The 15,743-nt window shown below is 34.0% G+C and overlaps 1 pseudogene; it reads left to right on the top strand.

The window, feature by feature from the left end:
* The window catches only part of LOC131034526 (cysteine-rich receptor-like protein kinase 15), an 89,132-nt pseudogene extending 76,179 nt beyond the window's left edge, over positions 1-12,953 (top strand).
* The last annotated feature ends 2,790 nt before the right edge of the window (positions 12,954-15,743 follow it).

The following is a 15,743-nucleotide window of genomic DNA, read 5'->3' as shown; positions in this document are numbered from 1 at the left end:
GTAGGCCCAAGCACAATGGAACCATTCTCCCTCAATTTATTCACCCTAAGAGCTCAGGGTATGTATTGGGCCTTATGCCAGATCTTTGGGGAAGATATTGAAAAGAATATGCCAACCCATTATATGTTGATGATTGTCCAAATTTTGAATCCTTCTTTGGCCATTACATTTGATTATGCTTCATACCTTGCTGATGCCATTCATAAAGGGTTAGTAGGAATCAAGAATGGTAAGGTTGACAAGCCATTTGGATGGTATTCTATGTTAATGCACATGTTCCTGTTCAAGGGTACTGATTACTTTGCAAAGGAGATGGACTTGGCTAAGGTCAAGGATAATGAGGAAATGCCAGTACAATTGTGGAGTATTGTTTTATCATGGGATAGAGAGGATGCAAGTTATCTAAAGTTTGATAGATGATTTTCATCTAAGATCAGAATCCTCTTATGTAGAGAAAACCCTAGAATCCCTAAAGCTCTTTTGGAATTTATTAGACCTAAGGAGTTTGCAGAGGATATCAAGATTACTCACAATTGGGGAGACATCTATTTGTACCCTGTGTCTACTATTTTCAGAGTGTTTGGATTTAGAGGCACCCCTTATTTACTACCCTATTAGGTCCCATTGAAAATAGGGATTGCAGAAGTGTTAAGACAAACTAGAGGGGTGCAGGAAGCTGAGTTGACTAACAGAGGTAAAGGGACTATTTTCCCAACTGTTACCATGGCCCACCATTTTGTAATCACTAAGGGTGGATGGAGATTCTTTGAAGATTTCTTTAAACCATATAGGTTATCAACTGCAGTGTCAAGATGTGCAGACCCTGAGGACTTCTTCAATGGCATGTTTAGGAAAAGAGTAGTGTGTAGAGGTAGGCCTCATCAATTTTAGTTTCATGAGGATTTGATTAGAAACGAGTTCAACTTAGATGAGCAGGAACTGAGGAAGGAGAAGTGGGTGGCATATAAGAAAGACTTTGATTTTATTCATCAGTTTGACACTAGCTATGACCCTTTGTCTAGCTTCACCCCATTTGAGGAGAAAATAAAGTTTCTGATTCTTTATTTTGAAGATGTAATGCAAACCCTAAAGGAAAAAAGGGAGGCCATAATGCAAAATGATCTTGATAAGGTTAAGATGGTCTTGGCCAAGCCTGCTTTTGTTAAAGCAATCCCACCAGGTGACTATGCAATGCTCTAGAGACCAAAGTACACTGTAATGATGCCAATGACAGGTGAGCCTTCCTCTTCAAAAGGGAAAAGGAAAATTGAAGATATTGTAGACATTCAGGATTCCCCTAAGAGGCAAAAAGTGGGAAAAGAAATTGAAACTGATGAGCCTCAATATTCCCCATCTCAGTCTCCTATCCACATTGGAGATGAACAAGCTGTGGCTGAACAATTATTGCAGTTAGGGAGTCTTGGTGAGATTGCCTATACTTATGAGGAGACCCAAGAATGGATGCCTGAAGAGCCACCAAATGCTGAAATGGATTTAACTGATGGTGAGTTAAAGGGCCAAGAATTGGACCTTACTGTTAAGCAAGCTAGTGAAGAATTCCTAGCTGACAGCAACTTCATCACATCAGGAGCTTTTCTAGAATTTCTTTGGAAATAGAACATTGATCAATTCAAGATTAGATGTGAGAAAAGGGTAAATGAGCAGCCTCTCAAAGATGCAGCCCAAGTAGAAGAAGAAGTTAAGCAAGAAATGATGGAGGAGTTCAAAGCAATCACCCCTGAGAAAGGGAGGGATATGTTGGATAAAGTTGGTGTGTTAATTCTCCTTGAATGGGACATAGCTGATGCATTGATCCTTGATGCAGTAAGGAAGGAAACCAAGCCAATGGAAGGTGTGACCTTCAACAAGGATAATGCTGCTCTTGTCCTATGGTCATTAAAGAAAGATGAGAATAGGAGGAAGAAAAATACCTCAAATTCTAGCCTCTTTGGAGGAATGATTGTCAAGAGGGTTCAGGACATAGGAGTGGTAGAGGCAGCTAGTACTATTCTAGAAATTGCAAAGTTTAATGTGGTAGTATCAGAGAAAGAAGCCTAAGAAAAGGCTGCTCTCCAATTGAAGTTGGAGACTATTTTAAAAGCTTATAATGAAGCTAAGGAAGGAATAGCCAATAGGGATAGCATCATCACTAAACTCCAGAGCCAATTGGCAAGTCAACATCATCAAGGTGAGCCTTCAACATTGATGATCGCTTCCTCTCTAGCAAGACCCCCACCTACTAGTCCAATTATAGAATTCGCTCCTTCTCCTATGCCTTCTGGTTTCCAACTGGCTGAGACTTATCAACATGAAATGGAAAAGTTGAAACAAGCCTAGGCCTTATTTGCAAGCAAGTATGAGGAGAAGATAAAGGCAACAATTTCAAGCTTTGCTGACACTGTTGATGCTCCTACAGTATATCTCAATATGAAAAGAATTTTGGATACTCTTAATGAGTTGAATGAGGATAAGGCTATTTTAGAGCCTATTATGAATAAATGGTTGCCCATGCAAGTGGACTTAGAACTGATGTGTGGATCATATGATGAGGTAGAGGTTGATGTCACTATCAAGTCTACATGTAAGTTGGCAAAAGGATTGACAAAGTTGGCTGAAGCAAGAGCTAATGTGGAAAGAAAAGATAATTTGTATCAGAAAGAATATACCGAGCATAAATTTGCATTGTTCACTGGAGGTTTTGTCAACTAGAATTAGTTAAAGGATAAAAAGGCATGGCTAGATGAGTTAGGGATTAATTTATCCATAAGGGTAAATGAGATAATCAATAAAGATGACACCTCTTTGTTTGTTAAAATGATTGAGGAAATAGAGAAGATCAAATCTCATTATGGGTTTTTGGATTCAGAGGTAAGGAAAGTGAGGAACACCTGGAAAAAGTTGTTAAAGTTGAATAAAAAGATTATTGGCCACTCATGGCGTAATGATGATGTTTTCCAAGGATGGTCCCAAAAGTATGTGGTGGCCGATGTGGAGGTTCAAGAAGAAGATGCTTCGAAACAGTTAGAACATGTTCCAGAACAGTTAGAAGGCGCTCTTGAATGGTTAGAGGATATTGCGGAGGAGCCACCAACTGAAGAAGTCGTTGAAGTAGAAAAGGACATGTAACTGCTTCTTGAGTGAAGTAGTATTTTGTAACAAACTTTTTGAATGGATGGTCTAAAGCTTGTTTGCATCCATGATTATATAAATGGATACCAGGACCAATGTAAGAGGATCGCAAGGAATTGTAAAGAAATATTGTAGAAATTAATCTGAGCTCTTTTTCAAGTATCATGAAGAACATCCAAATGTTTTTGTAATATTTTCTGAGATAATATCAATATATAGACCATCAACTTTGATCCTAGAATTTGTGTTGTCTTCAAATGTGTTTGCAAATATTTACTGTGTTCGATTTGAATAATCTAGGGTTATTCATTTGAATATGGGTTGTAAGGCAATCTCAAATAGGAGAGTTTCTTAGCTTTTCTCTTCAGGAGGGAAATTAAATATGCATGAAGCACTTCTATCAGTAAATTCTTTGTTGAAGACTTTGAATTTGATAAATGCATGCTGGTTTTGCTACGGGTTAATTCTTATGTATGTTAGGCATATGTGGGGTTTTATAGAAGCCGAGGTGATGGGATGTGTGGGGATATTTGATTGTGGGAGTATTGTAGAAACTTAGATGACTCTGTGGCCTAGATAAGGCACTGATATCTGTTATAGTTTTCTTCTGCATATCTTGTAGGTCAATACTGAACATGAATTTAAGTTTTATTTCTCTATTTCAGTCAGTTCTAAGGTGATGAAATCCACTGGTTTTTGGGACAATGGTTACTATGGGTTTTGTTTAAAAGTGTGAAATAATTCACCTAGGGTATACCCACCTGAACTTTTTATAAGTTTGAAGTGTAGAAGGTCATAAAACCTTGTCATATGTTGCTCTAAATTTTTCCTTCTCTTTGATCTCTCTTTTGCAGACTGAGTTTATTATTTTATTACCAGGGATGTTAGAGGGAATCAGAATTTTAGAACAACACTCCTAACAAGATCATATGCCAAGAAAATGGCTTGGGCCCAAAGGGCAAAAAAAATAATGAAACAATGTCCACAGTTATAGGGCTCTTTTGCAATACCAAAAGGGGTCAATGAAAGTCTCAAGATGCCCACAGAAAGGGCAGTGAGGGTTTGACGCACATAGATGCCGCAAGCGAGAGCCCAATGGCAAGCCTTGGAAGAGAATACACCAGGCGAAGTGGGCCAACTTTAGTTCAATAATATTCAACCAAATAGTATGAAATCTACAATGCCATAGAGACTGTGAAGATTGCAAATACCACCAGATATTCAAGGCTGGAACCATAAGCAAGTGAGGAATAGGTCCACTATAACCCAATCTAAGTTTGTAATTATAGAAGGAGGTGTTGGGAAAGCATCACCAATCCTTCCACCACTGTTTGACTGAGTGGATGCCATCTTGTGAAACATATTCAAAGGAAGAGCCGGCATGACAATGTTAAATGTTTTTTGATTTGGTTGAGTGATTCAAAGTTGGGTATGCAAACCTTCCCAGGAGTGACGATTCATATTGATTTTGGGAAAGGAACTATTTTGTTAAAACATAAATGGTTGATAGAACTAGTTTGTTAAAGAACTATAGAAAGACCTCAAAACCAAAGGTGTTTCTTGCTTCTTTGATGAAGATGTTGAAAGATTGACAATGGAATAACATTTCAGTTCCCCTCTCATATATTCGATGCCATCAAGACATGCAAAATAGCTATTTCAAAATATAACAAGCGGATTTCGTTTATTTGGGCGAAAATTTTGACATTTTACAAACCATCATATGGGGTTTATTTATTGTTTCTTAATATAGGTATGAGGTATACATATTTTATTTGAAAACATAAATTTGACATTTTTTATTTTTTCATCGTTGGACTAATTTATGAATATATTATAATTATAAATATTTTTTTTTTATGAATGGTAGTTTATATTAATGAAAACTACAATTTAGATAAGTTGATACATTGATCTGTTTCGTACCGAGTGCCAAAATTTTGATAATTAGATATATAAACTAATAAGAAGGAGAGGCTCCTATCATGGAGTTGAATGCACCATTTCTATACCTTTAAACAAAAGTTCCGCTAAAAGCAAAATACAAAATGATAGGACCAAAAATATTGAAGTACATTAGAAGCTATACTGTTAATAACAGAATATTAAGGCTCTGCCGCAGCATTTAGGTCTTCATTGGTAAGCTTATGCCGATGTTCTTGTACCACCTTGTTCATGAAATTGTTCATCTAGTTCACTTTAGGGGCAGGTTCAATGTCCAGCAGTCGTTTGAGAAACAAACAACCTTCTGGCGCACGCCTGCAACGCTCCATAACTGAGCTTTTTTAAAAATTTCCCCAAAAAGGGTGCCGAATCACTAGGTCACCCTGACTAAGAAAGCGTGAAACATCTGTTGGGCTTAGAATCCCAACCCCCAGCTTGGCGGTCGTCCAGGTTTACCAGGAATTCTGAATTAACCACAATTTAAATTAGCTGCTGCGCTTTCCACTTCAGCTCTCCTAAGTCAAGAAGAGAAGTGACAAATCTTGACAAGATGTCTGTGTTAACATAGTAGTGGTCTTCTACAATCATGAACTCTGCCCCCAAAATCATCTTGATGGCCTCTAACATCAGTCCACTAGGAGCCATAAAGACTACCTTCAGCGACGCGTCTGCAACAAAACCATAGAAAGCCATTTGCGTATGAGCGCTAAGAAAACAAATTGGAGTGTCCATCTCGGAGCCTAGGTTGACATTATTAGAGGATAAAAGTCGAAAGCACAAAAACTATCGACACAAACCTTTTATTACTAAAGTATGTTGTGATTTGCACGATCCAAATGATGCAGTACATGCCATGGCAAGGGAGAGTAATGGTTGTCGTAGACGAAACCAGAAGAAGTGAAAGCCCACACTTAACACTTTCTATATCAATCTAACTAATATAATGTGAAGGCACAAATATGGGGAAAAAAGGATAGGAATCGATCTAAAGGCCAACACCATTGTCCACATGTCCAAATGTGGCAATGGTGAAGTGATGCATGTACTGGATATTTTTCGGGCAAGGTGAATGATTTCCATCATTAAAAAAAGTGCGATGTTGGTGATGTCCTCGAACTGAGACAGCAAATAATTCCTTTGTTTATGAACACACTGTCCCTCCCTTGCATCCAAAGACCACTAAACTTTGACATGTCTAGGGTTTGAGATGTAGGTGGCCACCTCATTAGCTGCTAGGTTAGAAAGCCTGTCGGATTCCATGTTTGCCTCACAGAATATGTGATTTGTAATATAATTAGGGTTGCTTTCAAGATAGGTGAGAGTTTCATTTAAGAGAACTCGTAATTTCCAACTAGGGGTAGAATTACTCATTATCGCATTTATGACAATAAGAGTCTCCTTCTATTACAAGATGATTCATCTATCATGTCATGTAGAGTTTCAAGTCATGAAGGAGGGTTTGAAGTTCCGCTTCATTGTTCATTATCGAAACCAAAGGAAGATAAGAAAAAAACACTTTTGTTTGAGGATCTTGTAAGAGAAAACCAACACCAAATGGTCTTGGATTGCCCCTTGAAGCCACATTGAAGTTTGGTTTCACCCATCTTATATTGGGTGGTAACCATATTGCCTGCACTTACAAGGAGGTGGAATCAACTCCTATGACCCCATTAACATGGGTAGTATATTATAATTATATTTAATTTATATATTTTATTATAATTTATTTTATTTTATAATGTAAATATCAGAAATATTTTAATTAAAAAAAAAATTAAAACATTATTAAAATATAATAAGTTATTTAAACTTACATTTAGATATCATAAGAATAAATTATGTTTGAAATGAAATTATACTATATATTTTATTATTTTATATATTATTATAGTACTATATAATATTTTTATTGACATATTATTTATAATATCTAAATATATTATTATTATTATATTTAATTTGATATTATATAATATATTGTTAATTATATATTAGATATTATATTATACAGTATATATATATATATATATAAAATTACGTTGAAGATATTCTATATTTGAACTAAGCATTTCATACGGGCTTCCCATTGCATGTGGAACGCCAGCTAGCACATCGCTCACACAGACGCTCACACAGACTACCTCTTTCCCCATTCATATTATATTATATTTATATTGGAGAAAAGAACTATTCTGTTAAATCTTCTCTCTTCGAATCTTTTATTATTCTCTCCCACTAGAGACGCGTCAGTCAACTCCCACGTACTATCATCTATATCACAAAATCTATTAAAAGATTGCCTAAGCTATGACTTAGTAAAATTGAATAAATAAATACATTCACGTTATTTTGAACTTTGAAGAGCTTGGTCTCTGAAAAAAATCAGGAATCAACTGATAAGGTCTTCATATTTAATAGCTTTCTTGTCCTGCTCATGGGAATGATATTTCAGTGGACTACATTTAATATATATTTTGGCCACCTCCATGAGGCGTATTTCAGTGGACCACATTTTTTCTCAATAATGCTGACTTGACAATCAATGAATCTACATTCAATTGCTGTACAAACAGCCGCAAACTTGGACTAAAAGTAAGTGAACAGCACAAAAGTTTGACGAAATTAATGCAATGCAATTGGAGATATTATGGATGTTATAATTTTGTGTATTTACAGATTTTGGTTTTAAGATATTGAATTTTTATTTTTTTTGTTTTTGTATATATGAAATTTAATTATTTATGATTATTGTTTTGGTTTCTGAATAGTAATGATGCACATTATGAAATCTGTTATGAACATACAGATATTTCAAAGTGTTGCCCAATAACTATACATTTAAATTGATAATGTCTATGCACGAATGTTCCAATAGTCCTATACTATGAGATATCAATTAAAATGCACAAATGAATCAATTATAATCCAAAATTATTAAAATCTGAATGATTATTGATATATGTCAAAGTTATCAATTCTGATATTTTTGAAGTAAGCAATTAAAAGATTTTGTGCAAAGAAGAAACAGTTATTACAACATGAACCGTAACCTTCACATTACCTTAAATAGCCTGGTTTTGCGAAATAATCCTGAAGAGGAAGACAACATGCAGATCGCATACGATGCAAAATATTCACAGTTGTTCTGCGTCGTGCTCTTACTATGTATTGCTCGCATCGCAGCGACAGATTATTATATCTGCGACAGCAATAACCATACAAGTGCTGAATTCAAGAGTAATATGAACATAGTTCTCAATAATCTTGTGAACAATACATCAGTATCAAACGGTTTCAATACATCTGCGTCCGGGCAAAGTCCAGTCAGAGCTTATGGTCTCCTCCAATGTTGGAGAGATGCAACCGTGGAGGAATGCCTCAGCTGTTCGCGAGAGGCAAATAGAAGCCTTCTGCGGTAGAGCTTGGCTGGACAAGTGCTTCATACGCTTCGAGAATTTTTCTTTCTTCGGAATACTTGATACACAGTCAAGTTTTGGTTACCCCACAGCTACGGTCACAGATAAGCCTGATGTGTTTAGGATGACAGTTAAGGAGCTTTTCACAAATCTGTCATCTGAAGCCCTTCGATCCCCAAATCTGTATTCTAATGGAATAGCTACCTTTACATCCTATACCATATACAGTATGTTTGAGTGTTGGATCGGTTCAACTCTTGTTGAGGACTGCAAAACATGTTTAACAAATGCAACCAGTGAACTGTTATCTGTGACCCTAGCGGACAATGGACCTTTTCAGGGAGGAGGGATCGGCTCCGGAAGTTGCTATGCTCGTTACGAAACGTACCCGTTCTTCAATTCTGCCACTCCATCGCCATCATTCCTCCAGCCGCTTTCTCCAAAACCAGTCAAGCAGCAACCATTGCCACCTCGAACTCTGAGTAATATGCTTATGAAATTCCTTTTAAGTTAGTGTGGTATTCTCATGATCTCCTTATAAGAGTAATTTGATGACGATATTTAATGAAGGAATTACTTTCATTTGTGGATTAATATACCTGGCATTTTTCTTCACTAAGCAATCAAATTGATCTCCCGTGCAGAAAAGTCTTCAGACCAAAAAGGTTTAGTTGTGGGTATTGCGAGCGGCTTGCTGGTGGCGTTACTGTTATGCCTTTTTGCATTCCGAAGAAAATTCAAGCCTGCTGGATTATGGATGCGAGGCCTCATCAGGAAAGGTAATTTTACGGTGAAATTTTATTTTACTTGTCCAATATTTGTATCAAAAAATTCCTTGCTAGTTAGGGTATTAGAACAGAATCAATAAATTTTTCTCTTCATCATCATCAATTTGTTGTCAGAAAGTAAATTGTAATTCCCCCCTATCCAGATAGAGAGCTAGACTCAGCGATTGGCCAGGAGTAGGAGATAATCTTTAACCTGGAAAATATCAAGACCGCAACAAACAATTTCCATGAAGATTGGACAGGGAGGATTTGGCTCTGTATACAAGGTAACATAACACTTAGTGACCATGTTTTCTTATCTTGAATAGGAATTTCAAATTGAGCAAGGTTACATATAATTAGAAAATGTCTCTGTACTGCAATTGTTTTACATATATTTGTTCAAGTATTTACTCCAATATGTTACTATTGGCTACTTCTATAGAGAGATAAACCGCTTCGAGGATAGAATGGGGAGCAGGAAAAGAAAACCGAACATCAATTTAAAAGAGTACATAAACTATCTGAGCTTCGGCTCATCAATTTAAAAGAGTACATAAAATATCTGAGCTTCGGCTCTTTGGATACAAATACCATTTTGTTACACGGCTCTTATAACTCTGTAGAGCTGGACTGAAAAAAATTCAGAGCCATACAATAGAAAAGGCATAAAATAATGTATTCTAGATTATTCATAATGCCATGGGTTAGTCTTAAATCACACATATTAAGCAATATATTAAGTTTAGAATGTCAGTCAATTTTTAGTGTTTAACGCTTTTAAGTCTAGAAATAAAAACTTAATATGTGTAATTTAAGCTATCTGCTAGGGAAAGTGGAAACCTACTGATGAATCAGCTTAATGGGAAAAATGATTCTAATAAGATAATTTTTTTTGATTGGTAAAGGCAGAGCCAGATTTATATTAATTTTGGTTAAATACATAGATTATTCTCTGAGTTCCATAACATTCCAAAAACACCTGTTCTCAGAGAGCTCAACATAACATAGTTCCCTCGAAGGGCTGGAGACCTTTAGGCTTATGGTTTAGCCATTTTATCAGAGCCATAAAAAATGTAATAGTCTAGAAAAAATAAAAGGACTATTCTCAGAAAGCTCAACATAACATAGTTCCTTCCAAGGGCTGGAGACCTTTAGGCTTATGGTTTAGCCATTTTATCAGAGCCATCAAAAATTTAATAGTCTAGAAAAAATAAAAGGACTATTAACGATAATGGCAGATTTCCAATTGCCTAGAACCGGAGTATTTAAACATGAAAGTTTAAAGCCAAATAAAAATATACAGATATAATTAAGTATCCAGTAAGCAAAATGAAGTATCAACAGAAAAGGGCCTAGCTTGAATAAGATAATTTACTTTTATTTAATAATTAAATTAAATATCAAAATAAGTTATACAAATTGTATTTGCGAGAGGTTTTTGTTGTCTGGATATACAATTCTGACAGGTAGGACTGATAAAAGAAAATCCATACGAATCTAGACCAGGATATGCCTTCATTGCTAATCATAAATATCGAGATTGAGGCTGATGTAGAGTAGGATACGGAAATATCGAACAGTTGGCGGAGTTAATTTTGTAGTTGGGATTATACATCCAACAGTCCTCTGCTTATCTTCTTGCTAATCATGAAGCCATATACGGAAATGACAGGAAGAGTTGGCGGAGTTAATTGACTAGTTGGGATGATACTTCCAACCCCGCTCTGCTTATCTTCTTGCTAATTAAGAAACCAATTTTCTATTTAATGAGATGAACTTAATTTTTTGATAATCTTCTTCAATAGGAAAGGTTGATTTATCTACTGACTATTCTCTCACAGTCACGGGTTTGGGGTCGCTTATAATTTGAAATTTAGTGCCTTCATGGCCTAAAGTGTTTTTCTTTCAGATGGAGATCACCATTGTGGATTCTCTTTTTTTATATGACGCTTCTGTGATCATTTTACTTGCTGCATTTATCTGTCATAATTGGTTCAGGGTCATTTCATTGTCGAGTATTATCTGGGCACTTTGTCGTTTCTGTTATGCTTCCTTTTTCTTCCGATTATGCTGCTTTTTTGGCTCTTCCTATGCATCTATGTCTGCTTCTGCTCAATGCTTGTCGCTTGTTCTTGTTCTTTTCACTGGAGAATCTCTTAACTTCTAACTGTTAGTAATTTCTATGTCATTTGAATTTCTGCCTGCTAGCAGCCTCTAACTTGATCTTCATGATTATCTGCTTATAATCGAGCGAGAGGCCTTTTCTCTCCATTAATATATCAAAATAAGTTTGAAGCAGAATTTGATTTAATTTAGAGTTCTGGAATTGGTTATTTATTTAGTCTGATATAGGCATAAGATTAATGTGTTTTCATTTTTGTTAGGGCACAATGCCAAATGGAATACAAATAGCAGTAAAGGGACTCTCCGTTCAATCAACGCAAGGAAAAGAGCAATTTCCAAACGAGGTTAAGCTGGTCGCAAAAATTCAACATCGTAATCTTGTTAGGTTACTTGGATGTTGTGCAGAGGGATCAGAGTGGTTGCTTGTTTACGAGCACTTGCTTAATAAGAGTCCTGACAAAATAATATTCCGTAAGTTTTTTTCGTAAGAATTTAAAGTGTGCCATACAATATTTATTGTTTTGAAAGTTATACGGATCTTATTCAATGGTCTATCATCAAGATGAAAGAGCAGTAGGATGAGAAACATTGATGTAAAAAAAATTTATCCCAACATTCTTAACAGACTGAAAATATAATCTTATTGATTATTTTGAGGATTTTATATAGATCCCGACCGGAACAAAGAGCTTGACTGACCAAAGCGTTTGAAGATAATATATGTAGTAGCCCGTGGGCTTCTATACTTACATGAAGATTCTCAAGTGCGGATCATTCATCGAGATATCAAAGCAAGCAATATTTTGCTTGATGAGAAAGATATCAAATTTTGGCTTAGCAAGATTGATTCATCAGGAAGACAGTCATGTTGAAACAAGGCTTGCAGGAACATAGTAAAAATCTAAGTATTGCATCATAGATATTTGTCTTTAAATCACAAGTTTATAATATGTTATAAATTAAAAAGATGTTGTGGATTGTTGGGAAAAATGTTATGGCTAATTTCAGATTTTTAATTAGAAGTAAAAATAATAAATATAATTCATGTTTTGTTTCTTTTATTTTTAGTATTTTTTCTAATATGTTTTTTTTCATAGTTTTTTTAATGATTATGCAGTGGTTATATGGCACCAGAATATGTTGTGTTAGGTCAACTATCTATTAAATCTGATGTGTATAGCTTTGGGGTTGTCATTTTAGAGATTATATGTGGAAGAAAGAATAGTGATAATGCATTGTTCCCTCAATGTGGAAGCTTGAAAGAATGGGTAAGATAAATGCATTATTTCTTTCAATAATTTAATTTCTAAAATTGTATATTTTAATCAAAATGAGATTGTTCATTCTTGTGCAGGTATGGAGATCTTATGTGGGTGGAAATATTATAGATTATATTGACAAAGACATAATAGAAAGCATCTGTAAGAAACAAGTTTTACGATGCATTCACATGGGCCTTTTATGTGTACAAACGGATCCATTGGTTCACCCATCAATGATCGATGTTTGTGCAATGCTATTGAACCCTTTAGTGACCAACTTACAAAATCCCACAATTCCTGCTTATTGACAAGAAGACGTTCGTTCACCTATATCTACATCATCTGAAATTACAAACACACATACAACTATTTCACCAGCCACTTATTTCATCTATCCATCTATTAATGATGAAACAATCACAGATTTGGGACCTAGATAATCTGTTGTATTCTCTACATAGAATTTAATATAGTACATTTACTAAATACTTAATTAGCCCATAGGCTATTTAATGTGGGCATAGCTCATCGGTATTGTCTCACGCTGCCAGAAAAATAGAAATCTGGTAATATGTAAAACGAGTTTACCGGTAAATAGTTTCACGCGAATCCACCCGTTGTGTATTATGTTTTTTTTTATATTCACTATCGTGGAATATGGAGGTGTCCTTGCCGAAGCAAGACTAATCCCCCAGTGTGTACACCCACTCACAAGGTAGCAACACACACAGAGTTGTTTTTTTTTATATTCACTATCGTGGAATCTGGAGGTGTCCTTGCCGAAGCAAGACTAATCCCCCAGTGTGTACAACCCACTCACAAGGTAGCAACACACACAGAGTTAACACAGCCGGGGACTCGAACTCAAGACCATGGGGAGCATACCCACGCCTTATGTTGCGATCCACGACCGGGTGAGCTAGGGCCGAAGCCCTGTATTATGTTTTTACTTTGGACAAACTGAGTTTTATGAAGGCGGCCGCGGGACGAGTAAAAAAATCTTTATGCAATCCGAACGCCTACAGAATAGCCAACATAATAGTAAACGTGGGCATACCACTATAATATTGTAATATTGTAGTAAATAAAATAATTTTTAATTAAATTAAATAATAAAAAATTAAAAATATTATGCTTTAATTTTTTTTAAATATATTTATATCATTACTATTCATCACTTGTTCCATTAAAATTATATTTCATAATATAACAAATATTTTTAATTGAATATTTTGTACATCTCCAAATTTTGAAATAGCTTTCACTTTAAACTAACAATAACAATATGCTATATTAGATTGAATTTTTTTTTCAAAATAGAATGGACAAGGCATACTAAATGTGCTCTTTAGTTCCCTTACTAATATATAACTAACATGTTTAATTTTGATTTTCTTTTAATATAAAAAATGTTTGTAATCTTAATATAATAATTCTAATTATATTATTGCATATATATAGAATTAAATATATTTATAATATTAAAATTATTTATTCATTATATATTTAATACTTAATTTAAGTATATACTATATAGAAAATATATATTAAAATATTTATCAAAGATATATATTTATATTATCAAATTTATGAGGATAACTAAAATAAAGCTTTAAAGGATTTAAAGATTTAGATAAAACATTTAAATAATTTGAAAGAAAAATTAAAAAATTGATGTAGAAAGTGGATCCCCTAAATCAGTAATAATCTTGCATCTTAACTATTTAAAAAATAAAAATAAAAATAAAAATCATAAATATGAATTGGTAGAAAAGCAATTGAATAATCACAAGTTAATGAAAATTGTGTGCAACCAATTGCAATAGTACTAACGGCTTTGAAATTTCTCATGTGACTTGCAAATTTGATCTTGTTATTATCAAACAAAATTTTGTATAAGCTAAATAGTGAAAAAGAAAATATTAGTCATTATGTGAAAAAGAAAATATTAATCATTATGTAACACTTGTTTTGAATATAAATTTTTCTACATAGCATATATTTATTCATTGGATAACTAAAATAGCAATCAATATTTAGATTTTTTAATTAGCTTAGCTTTACTTTTCAATAGAATAAATAAGATATTTAATAGAATAATTTTATTTAATTATTTATTTATTTATTTAATTTTAAAAAATATGATATTAATTAATGTTGCATCCACAACACAATCATTTTTCAAAGTCAATTTTAAAAAATATCCAATTATATTTGAAAAAAAATAAAAATTTACAAACTTAAATATTATATAAATATTAACTTAAAAATATCAGCAAATTAATTGATAATTGATAATCAAAGAGTTGAATAAAATCAATTAAGATTTAATAAATGCAATAATATTAGAACAAAAAAAAAGTACTAATAAGTAATATTGAATGTAACAAAAAATTACAAGATATAATTGGATAATTATTTTCAACATGAAATTTGTGATTGATAATGTAGATGTACAATTCTGCACATGCCTTTAACACTGAATGGAAACCAAACCAAAGAGCTTGCGGTGCATTGAAATCAACTCTATTTATCCTGAGTGAGCAGAGGCTTTGTGTGAACAGAACTTCAGTGATGGTGAAACATAGTGTCTTCATTGTAGGACTAAGATATATCTCTACACATTGCTATTTTTCAAAAGTACTACTAAAATACAGTAGTTCCCAAGTGAATCTTCTATTGACTATATACTCATTATAATATCATTGTACAAAGTCTTTCTTTTAATATTACTTTTATTGTATGTTACTTAGTGTCATATGTATGTTTCCTTAATTTGAACATTATGTTGAACTATGTGTTGTTTTATGTGCTTTTTGAAGGCTTTAAATATTACATATTTCATTTATATTATTTATGTCACATTTTTCCCAATACAAAAACAATAACCAAATGATCACACAAATCAGTTTAGACAGATTCTTACCAACATACGGAATGCACAACCAGATTGGGATGATTGGCAATTCTTGAAGTCACACACAAGCAAGGAGCTTACACCCATTCAGAATGAACAATTTAACAAATCAATACATCTATTTCCTACAAATGACTTGGTAAGGAGCCATAACAAAAATGTGTTACAAAAATTGAATCGT

This window comes from Cryptomeria japonica, chromosome 11 (genome assembly GCF_030272615.1).
Source record: "Cryptomeria japonica chromosome 11, Sugi_1.0, whole genome shotgun sequence".
In the NCBI taxonomy this organism is placed as follows: Eukaryota; Viridiplantae; Streptophyta; class Pinopsida; order Cupressales; family Cupressaceae; genus Cryptomeria; species Cryptomeria japonica.
This window is presented reverse-complemented; position numbering and strand designations above follow the sequence as displayed.